At 38.5% G+C, this 10,520-nt stretch overlaps 1 protein-coding gene across 3 annotated transcripts in view; it reads right to left on the bottom strand.

The window, feature by feature from the left end:
* Positions 1-7,640, bottom strand: part of Bnc2 (basonuclin 2) — a 288,209-nt gene extending 280,569 nt beyond the window's left edge. For all 3 annotated transcript variants that reach the window (XM_036179982.1, XM_036179981.1, XM_036179985.1), the window contains exon 1: positions 7,521-7,640. The gene's annotated coding sequence lies outside the window, so the exon portion shown is untranslated. The remainder of the gene's footprint in view (positions 1-7,520) is intronic.
* Between the last annotated feature and the right edge of the window lie 2,880 nt (positions 7,641-10,520).

The following is a 10,520-nucleotide window of genomic DNA, read 5'->3' on the forward strand; positions in this document are numbered from 1 at the left end:
CAAATGTACCACTCTGCTTGCTCCTTCTTAACTAAAGAATAACAATAAACCTTCCTCTCAGAAACAACAAAAGGAACAGAAAAGCGCTTCAATGGCAGCCCTGTGTCATTAGTGGACAATGAGGAAAGATGAGAAAACGTACACTGTGTTGACACAAATGTGCCTTCCCTTCTAGAACTGACATCTCCTGAAAGCTTTTCTGTTAAACTTCCCTCCAGTTCACCACCATTAAGCACAAAAAAGTCTCAAAAGAAGCAAATTCAATATCTGAAAGGAAACAAACAAGAAACCAAAGAATTGTTGCCTTAAAATATATTAAGTCCACCTGTGGTCAATAAAAATATTCTTTTGCAGGGGAGGGCGGGAAAAGCCCCTATGAGTCAATTGTCAACGGTGACTGCACCTTTCCTGCTATTACCCACTTAACTCCCTCTAAAATTTGCTAGCCTCTTGATTTCTGAAGTGGCACTCAGTGCCTCAGTCAAGCTGCCTGCTCAGCTCCTGACCTTCCCACTAATGGCTGTTATTTGTGGGAGGCTTAAGGACACTGTCAATAGCAAGCTTCCTCCTCGCTCCACTCAAGCACTGCTGTATGCTCTGTCTGCGTGTTCTCTCTGCCTCTCCTGCTCTCTCCCTCTCTCCTAGCGTTCCCCCACACTTCCTCACTCTCCCTCTTCCTATTTTTCCAGCCCCCACCCCTTTTCTCTCACTTCTGAGATCCTCTTCTTTCCCACGAATCCCACCCACCCACCCACCATACACACACACACACACACACACACACACACACACACACACACACACACCACAAAAATCAACTGGCATGCAGCAGCAAGCACCTGCAGTAATAGACTCTTTTATTAAAACTGTTATTCTGCAAGACTTGAAATTCCCCATGGACCGGGCCATGTCAAAGCCGATATAATTAACTAGAGGCTCAGCAACGGATCAATTACCAGACAAGCAAGTGATAGTGAAATCAATGAAAGATCATCAGCCACATTATCAGTGTTGCAACTCATTAGGGCAAAACTGAGAAATGTGCTCAACTCGAGCCCAAGCAAGGTGGCATCACAAAACAAAGGGCTAATTTGGAGACCCTGCTGTGAACAATCTGTAACAGAATTAGCCTTTTTCCCCCCTAAACTGCACAGCTCCATAACTAAATGTGACAGACTGAGAGAAGCAGTTTATTAAGACACCAACCCCAAGTTTATTTAGTTCATAAACTCTCTCCTAGAAAATCAATACAGTCTGTACAGGGTTATTAGGCTGACTAGCTAATACATCCAAATCCGGTCTGGCCAGCCAGCAGTCCTCTGACAAAATGCTACCCAGAGGATGCAGACTGCAAGGTCTAACTGAACAGGTCTGCAGCATAACTATTACCTTAAGATTCCTGCATAGCCACGCCTTAAAAACACCAGGATAGCCTCGTAAGATTTAAAAGGAAAATCACAATGATCACTACAGGGTACTGTACCTGCTAGATGGATTCTGTCAAACAGAATCTTAACTAGTTCCTAAGATCAGCTAAAAACAGAGTGAAAGTTCTCTTATACTAACAGACAAGAGCCCAGAGTTAACCACAGATAAACATGTTAAAATGCAGCACAAACCTAGAGCACATGTTATGCTTTGTAAATTTAAGTTTCTATCATTCTTTTTTAATAAGTTTTAGAAAATAAAAATCTGACCCTTCTAGAAATACCCAAAATATATTATGGGAACTTGCCATTCATTTCCATAGGGAAAGTGTAGATTCCTTGATCTCCTATTAGTCTTGTAGCCAGTGAGAGACTTGAATCATTTTAAAGACACAGGTCACAAACAAACAAACAAACAAACAAACAAACAAACAACAAAACCAAGGTGCTAAGATACATTCTAAGGTTTTCCACTGGCTCTATAGATTACAGAGTAACTCTCTGGAATAATTTGTATCCAAGTTATTTACAACAAGGCCACTGAGTTAAACATCATTTTCACAATGACTGCTTTCTTTTTCCCTGCTTCTAAGTCATGTACTTCAGGTTAAGGGATCACAAGTATGAAAGGTCACATGACTCTGCCCACAGTTGCTGAGAGTGAGAGATGGGCTGTGTAAACTCCAAAGTGCACCAACTAGTTTTTAAGCCCCTGAAGAATCTGTAGGACTAGGAATAGCTCATACCACCACACAGCAACAATATACAAACACAAGACCCTAAAATGCATTTTCCAGTGGTAATGTAAGACCAGGAGACTGAACAAGATTGGGGGAAACAGCATTGGAAATGCTGGTGATGTTTTAACATTCAAAATGTTCAAAGGGGAAACAAAAAACACTCTGCACTATTAATATGCCTTCAGTACAGTCAACTGGCTTCAAGACTCTAAATCTTAAACCTTAATTTAAAAAAATTAAGTAAAATTCAGTTTATATATGCTACAATTAAACAGTTGTCCCTAGAATTTTTAGCTGGTCCAGCCTTATCAAATATGCCATAAGTCATGTTTCTAATTAATATTTTAAAAATTCAAGCATATATACTAAACCTGTACTATGTATCAATAATTTGGAGATTAATTAAAAGTTGTAATTACAAAAAATTCTTACTTTTTAAAACCTTTGTACATAGCTACACACTGTGCAAGTACCCTCAATGAGATCCAATTAGTTCACAAAGAATTTGCATTTCAGTTAGTGTGGGCTAACAAGACTACAGGGAGGCCAAGTGCAATTCCACCAACAGAGTAAGACAGTGTGTTCTTTCCTGTTAGCTCTGTAAGCAAAAATTCCCACAAGTAGCTGCTTAAAGTGTTACTATCTTTTCAATATTTAGGCAATGAGGTAGATTCGGGTCTTTCCTTCTATTTCCTCAAAAACTACATGTTGATGTAAAAGTTAGCCACAATTACTGAAGGACCATGTCAAAGAATACTGGTTTGCATGGGCTTTTGGAGTAGACTAGTTTGTTTAGAGTGTGTCTGTGTGTGTGTTAAAGAAGAACTCATTCATATATCATATGTCATATCATGTCATATATATATGACAATGTCTCACTATGTAGCTTTGGCTTGCCTGGAACTCACTATATAGACCAGGCTGACTTCAAGAGATCCACCAGCATCTGCCTCCCCAGTGCTAGGATTAAAGGTGTGCTCCACCCATGCCCAGCTTTACTTTTTTTCTTAATATTTAGTTTCTTTAACTCACTGCTTTCTTAAAGCCACTCTGTGGCTGGGAACAGTGAAGCTATGTAAAGGATATAGCTCTGTGCTAAGGCTCTCATGCCCTGAGAAAACACTTGGGGGCTTTTTCTCCCTAGCTGTGACTGCAACAATGTAAATCCTGAGCAAATATAAAATAAATGTATGGTTTATGTACACAATTTAAGAAGCATCCCCAAGACTTCCAATGGCTTATAGAGCAATACCTGTGATTCTCTGGGTTCAGTTCAGCAGCTGTTAGCAGAATCTAATCTGTAATGACAGTGTACTGGCCTTTGCTCTTCTTTTATTCACTATTCATTTCCAAAGCTTGGTTAAGTACAGAGCTGGGTTAAAGATCAGTGGTTTTTCATGTGACACACGCTGGTATTCATCTAATGGCTTGTCAAGACAAAACTGTCCCTGTTCTTGCCAAAATAATAAAAAGGACGCTCCACATCGCATGACAATCAGCACTTCCTCATGGCAAAACAACTCAAGCTTTTTGTGATTCATTTATTTGATAGGAAAAGATGTTGACTGGCTATCCAATCTTAATGTAGAGAATCAGGCTGTCATTCTTAAGGAAAACTTCAATGTTTTTTGTTCTCAGAACTCTAAAGCACCATGTAAACCAGGCAAGAATCAAATGCAACTTTAACATACAAAATAATTCGGAAGCCTAGGTTCCTGACGCATTAAGGTGCATAACTTAACATATGCAGATTATGCAGGAGCAGCAGGCTGGACTCAGTCACAGAGGTGGGGCAGGCAATTGAGGAAATGTCATTGTTCTTGAGAACAAAGTGTGGGACTTGCTTTGCAACATCTGTTGGTCTGTGTGAAATGTTAACAGATGTCTTAAGTGGAAAAAAAGGAGAGAGTTAATAAAGGGAAAGTCCTCTGAACAGATAATCCACCCAAATTTCCATATTCCTAAGGAAGAAAGTTGACAGCGGTCTTTCCCCTTGTGAAACCTAATTCATGGCACAAAGTTTCATTTGCTAGGTGAAATTAAGGAGCAAAAATTCTGACTAACTATAAAAGAATAGAAAAAACTAAAACTAGTACTAATTTCATTTTTTTTCAAATTTCAAATTTTTGTGTTTGCTTTCTAATTATATAGCTATCTATACTGCTTCTTTTCCCCTAATGCACAAATGTAATTTGATGAAAGGAGAGTGCTCATGTCCCTTCAAACTTACAAACATAAACCCAATGGCTATACAAACACATACACAGAAGAAACAATACCAACTATATTATCTGTGCATGCTGTGGAGAAGGGGAAGGAGGGGAGATTAAAAAGTAGTTCTTAAGATGATCCATCTTTGTTGTTTTCTGGTTTATTTCACTTTATCTATCTATCTATCTATTTATTTTACTTAAGATGGGTTCTTTCTACATAGCTGTCCTGGCACTCACCATGTAGCTCTCCCTGGCCTCAACTGGAACTCCCAGGGATCTTCCTGCCTCTATGAACCACCTTTTTTAATGTAAAGGTACTCATTTTCACAATTAAGAGTCACCTAATATTCATACCTCCATCCTTGCTTGCTTATTCCCAGCTACTCTTTTTTCACTGCTATCTTTGTAAGAGATGATAGCCACACCCACGTATTTCAACAGTCAAGCCTTCCCAAGCAGTAACACCTGGAAATTGTGGGTCCCCAGGCTCAAATTTTAAGGGACCTGGTAAAATTTGATTATTTAGCAGTTCTTTTTTTTTCTTGTTTCAATTTGTTAGGTGACTGAACCAAACATGTCCATAGCAATCTTTAATTCAGGCTAAGAAGATGATGCATGTGCAGGAGGGACATGGCGGTGCACAACTTTAATCCCAGCACTTGGGAGGCAGAGGCAGGAAGATCTCTGTGAGTTCAAGGCCAGTTTGATCTGGTTCCACACCATGCAGGAGCTACATAGTGAGATCCTATCTCAAAAATAAAACAAAGAAAAAAGAAAAAAATAATATCAAAAAGATGATTCATGCATGCCAACAGCTGAATGTAACCAAGTGTTGTGTGTAAATGCTCTGAACTACATAGGCATCTATTCTTCTGCTTTTCCCTACTAAAATCTTTAAGAATTTAGGTTTAGAGTCCATGAATTAGCTAGTTTGAAAATCACTTAAGGATCTTTATAGAGAGGAGAATGAAAAAAAAATCTGGTTGTCATCTTTGATTGAAGTCTCAATCCCTGAACCTCTCTCCTCCAAGAGTCTGTGTCATATTTATAACTATGCCTTTGCTGGGTGGCTTTGACAAGCTGGGTTGAGCATTTCAACATATAGTAGCTTCAGCTGGAACAGCATGAAGATTTCAGGGAACAAGATCATGGGCCAATTTGTAAGTAAGATGTGCAAACATGCCTTCCTTTTTAGTTAGTTTTCTGCCAAACCATTATAGAAACTAAATACTCCTATGTGACCTCACAGGAACTCCAACCACATTAATGCACAAGACTGAAACAATAACTGCCATGTACCGAAAAAAAGAAGAAAAATGGTGACCAACACTGACAGAGGAGACCTTAGGCATTAAAAATATCTTTATGTTACCAGAAAAGGAACACAAGCCCCCTAGTATAAGGTTTGAGACCCTTTAATCAGTGACATTAACATCCCCCATAGGAAAATATTACCTAAAAGCTTTGCCCAAAAGAGAGAAACTTCTCCAACTGATGCCTGTTTAACAGTGACTGGGACGCGGCATCTGTTGACAGCCTAATCAGGGACTCAATTCCATGACACACTTCAAGGAAGTACCCAAGTGCTATCGTTGTTTTGATGCTATGAAAATATGAATATGGACAGATTTGGGTAGGGTGTAGTAGATAAGATAGTTTACAAAATGCTGAGGAATAGCTGAATCCCTTGGAATCAAGATTCATGTTTCAAAAAAGCATCTTCGGTCACTATGAACCTTGTGCCTACAAAAGATCAAACATTTTACTACGTTGCTCCGACTTGAATCTCTCTGTGGGTACAAGCAATGACAAAAGCTTTCTCTCCACCATCAGCTATAGGTGATGGTGCTTGTTTGTTTGTTTATTTGATTGACTGAAAATCTTCTAAAAGAATCAGTGCTCTATTTCCTTAAATGAATATGAGAAGGATAGAGCAAAAACAAAAAACAAAAGCAAAGCCAGCAGGCTGGGCCAGGGAGGTGCACTGGGGAATTACTTTCATATGACCATGGAAGTTGCAGGATTGTAAAGACAATATTATTTTTTTTTATTTACTTCCTTCTAAAAACTGCAGACTGAGATGCTGGCAGCACCAGAAAAAATGTCATAATAATAGTTTAAATTACTGTCAGGAAGGAAGACTGAGATTCACTTGCACACAAGGAACCACGTTACAGGGATGGGCTCAATACCTTACAATTATTTGAAAAAATACAACACTTTAAAGTTAACACATAAAAGAGATACAATAAAAATAGTAGTACAATAAATGTAATTCTCAAACCTAAAAAAAATAAATATAAAGGGTGAAGTACAAGAATGAAGTTTCAAAATGCCAAGACTATTTTAAATATGCACACACACAAACACACATTCACAGACACACACCAACACTCACAAACACACATAAGCACACACAGACACATACACAACTTTAAATGGAAAAACATTGATGCAAAGAAAGTTTGAATGAACTTGCAGATTGGTTTCAAATTTAAAACATTTTAGGTGGGAAGAATTAGCTGGTAGTGGAAGGCATCTGGGTGGTAAGGGTCTCTGGTGGGGGCATCAGCTGGAAGCAAGCAGACTGGCAGTTTTGAAAACACAAATGTGCTATCTGCCCATCCAGCTGGTGTCCTAGTTATGCTTACCTTGTGAAAACTCTTAGTCTGTACACACACAGCATGGGCAATTGTCTATATCTATATATCTATTTCTCTCTACCTCTCTGTGGATGGATGGATGGATGGATGGATGGATGGATGGATGGATGGATGGATAGACAGACAGACAGATAGATAGATAGATAGAGATAGATAGATGTTATACTTCAAGTCTATTACTAAAAACAGAGATGATGATCATACATCAGCCCTAAAACTAAAAAGGATGAGAAGAAAAGGGAGGGGAACCAAAGGGAATGAAACAAAAGAAGATAGTTTACCTCAGTCAAATCATTCAAATAACTGCCACAAAATTCTACTTCTTACAAGGTCTTCAGAGGCAAAAAGTGTTGGGAACCAAATAAACATATTCATTTCCTAGCATGAAGCTGAGAGACAGTAAAAGGTGGAACCTCAACAGGGCAGCCAAAGCATGTGAGTACATTCAAGTGACAGACACAGGAAAGAGCAACATACCTCAAGTTGAGATGGATCAACCCCACAGCATGGGACCTTGAAATGTGCTTGCCAGTCTTGATCACCAAGCCTGCCCTCTGACTGGTAACTGAGGCAATTTGGAGGTGGGGAGGGCACAAAGCGTGCCTGTTGAGAGATTGGAAGAAGAAAGAAATTACATATACTCTGTAGACAGTGTTCTACAGAAACGCTGGTTATAGCAAGGCACTTTATCTTCAAAACAGCAAATGTAACATATTCCTCTGACCACTCACATACTTTAAAAAGAGTTCATCACTAAGGTCTATAGCAACCTACAGTTAAATACATGAATCCTGAGAGAATAAACAATGAAGTGGGAATAACAGAGTAATTCACTGATGGGTAACATGGCACAGGGCTTCTTGTGTACCAGCATAAACTCTCCTATTAAACTATACAACCAGTTCACTCAGTCTCTTTTCTTGAAGGGACATGGGGAGGAGGTACTGAAGAGTTGAGAGGATGTCTGAAACTGGGGCGGCCAAATACAGGTTATACCACTAAGCTGCACCCCAACAAGTAGCTCAACTTACACCATTTTCTTCCACTTATCATAAAGAATATCATTGTAAACCTCTTTATTCATTGTTAAGGACTATTTATCAAGCCTCATACGCCAAGTACAAGAAGCTGTAAGAAACACCAAAGCAAGACATATTCCCTGCTCACAAGAAGTTTATGATCTAGTATAGAACAGAAGCTATGCACAAAAATGACCTTAGATAAATGAGAATGTGATAAGAGAACAGTAAAACCATGTGATTTAGGAAAGGATGCCTTCCCACTGATATGGGGAATGAAAGCTTGTTTCCAAGCAAAGACAGCCTTTGTTCTGGACACAGGTAGACTAGCAATATTCCTCTAGAGAAGTGATCCAGTTTGCCTAAAGCCTAGGTAGGATGATGTATAAAGCAGTAATAAATGAAAGAATGTGTAAGAACCCCACAGTCCATGCTAAATTGCTATTCTGTTATCTACCACTACTAACAGACCTCAACAGCAGCCACCTGTGATTGTTAGTATTCTTTAAGAAAGTTCATCTAGGACAGCTCATTAAATTGTGACTAGAACAAAACGAAGAGATCAAATAAGGAACTATTATAATAAACTGGGTAAAATAACTACTAGCAAACGAGGCTGATGAAGAAAAGCAAACCACAAAAGACAATGTGAGGATGAAAGAAAGGAGCAGGAAGAATGACTGATAGGATACAGGTAACAAGGAGGGAGGCTGGACAGATGGATCAGTGATTAGATGGATACTGTTTATGTAGAGGACTCAAGTTAGTTTCTATGTTGGATGGCTCACAACAGTCTGTAACTCCAACTCAAAGTGATCAGATGTCTTCTAGTTTCCATAGTCACACACACACACACACACACACACACACACACACACACACACACCTCCAAGAAGCAGACACATTCACATAACTAAAATAAAAATGAATCTTTTAAAATGGATGCAGGTGACAAGAGTCAGTGTGTCACTAGAGATCTGATCAGTGGCACCTTCTACAGGAATGTATGAAATAACTTAGGGGAACACAATCAGTTTGGGGGTAACAGATGGCCATGCAGGTAAGTGGGTAGTAGAAAGCTCAGAAAACAGACCAATGTTAGAGTTATCAGATTTGGGTCCATCTATGTAAACAAGACATTAAAGGTGAAAGAAAATGGCCATGGTGAGCCTCTTTGGGGAGACTTGAGGTTATGAAAAAGAAGGTGAATTTTCCTCTGTTCTGAATTACAAAGGAAGGCAGAGGATGGTTGGAAGTCTTAGATAATACTACATTTAGAGTATAATAATAAATTTAGTAATTACTTCTAATTAAGAGTGATTCATCAATTAAGACACTTGACTTGGTAATATGTGATGCAATTTAAATGATTAAATACTTCAGATGTGTTTGTTATTAATTTGCTACTTTAAATAAAGGTATGTTCAACATACAACTCCCAACATATATTTGTGACTAAAATATTTTATTGTATTTACTTTTTTAAATATTTTGTATTTATGAATTTCTGTGTCATATGAGTTATTTTAGTACAATAACAGGCATATGTGATCCATATTATAAAGGAGTTAAGAAATATGTCATTTGTAAAGACAAAGAAGCAGAAATGGTAAAATATTCTTTGAAGGAATTTTGTAAGAAAACAAAGTAAGAGAAATGTGGCTAGAAAAGTTATCAGGGTTTAGAGAAGTGTTTTTAGGAACAAACAGTTTGTTTTCCACTACAGGAGGTTAAAAAAAAGTCTACAGCAAGCAGAGGGGACAAAGCCAGCTGAGGAAAGGATATTGAAGATCTAAGCCAGAGGGAAAATGATATAAAGGGTCCTAGGAGAGAATGTAATAAGAACACAAATGAAAAGGTTCCCTGAAGGGAGAAACACATTTCCCTCAGAAACCAAAGGAATGACAGAGAAAATTTTCCATGGTTAAGAAATGTAGGTATTAGCCAGGCAGTGGTGGTGCACGCCTTTGATCCCAGAAGGGAAGCATAGGCACATGGATCTCTGGGAGTTCAAAGCCAGCCTGGTCTGCGGAGTGAGTTCCAGGACAGCCTAGACTACACAGAAAAACCCTTTCTGGAAACACCAAAACCAAAAGAAATGCAGGGATTGACTGATTTTGATTGATTGATTGTGTGTGTGTGAGTACATTTATATATATATATATATATATATATATATATATATATATATATATATATATATATACACACACACACACACACACACACACACACACACACACAACTGCTAAGTCTATTCAATGTTGCTTGCAAGTACTGACCATGTGGTGTGTGTGTGTGTGTGTGTGTGTGTGTGTGTGTGTGTGTGTGTGTGTGTATACATTAATATATATACATAACTGCTAAGTCTATTCAATGTTGCTTGCAAGTACTGACCATGTGGTATTGGATAACCAATTAGGTAGCACCTTCCTAAGGAAGACAACTTCTCTCAGCA

The sequence above is a fragment of the Onychomys torridus genome, chromosome 2 (genome assembly GCF_903995425.1).
Source record: "Onychomys torridus chromosome 2, mOncTor1.1, whole genome shotgun sequence".
Classification (NCBI taxonomy): Eukaryota; Metazoa; Chordata; class Mammalia; order Rodentia; family Cricetidae; genus Onychomys; species Onychomys torridus.